Genomic DNA, 321 nt, shown 5'->3' on the forward strand with positions numbered 1-321 from the left:
ACTCGCGTTATGTCGTGATCTCGTTAACTCATGATTCTTATGTATTCCCCGTTTATCAGCATTTATCGTACTCACCTTTCTAATTTTACCGTTTCTTTATTAATTCATAATCTACTAGACATCACTCTAAAATAGAAAAAAAATACTTCTAGAGTTATTTGACATCATGCGTAAGTATGGTTAAATAAGTATCTTATTATGATCAAGATTGTGTCAATCATTACTGAAGTGAACGAAAGTTAGAGAGATAATGTTCACTCAACTGAGTACGCAACTACAGGTGTGAGAAACACCTGTGCGAGTTTTCTGGATGGTGGGTTG

Source organism: Penaeus monodon, chromosome 28, assembly GCF_015228065.2.
Source record: "Penaeus monodon isolate SGIC_2016 chromosome 28, NSTDA_Pmon_1, whole genome shotgun sequence".
Taxonomy (NCBI): Eukaryota; Metazoa; Arthropoda; class Malacostraca; order Decapoda; family Penaeidae; genus Penaeus; species Penaeus monodon.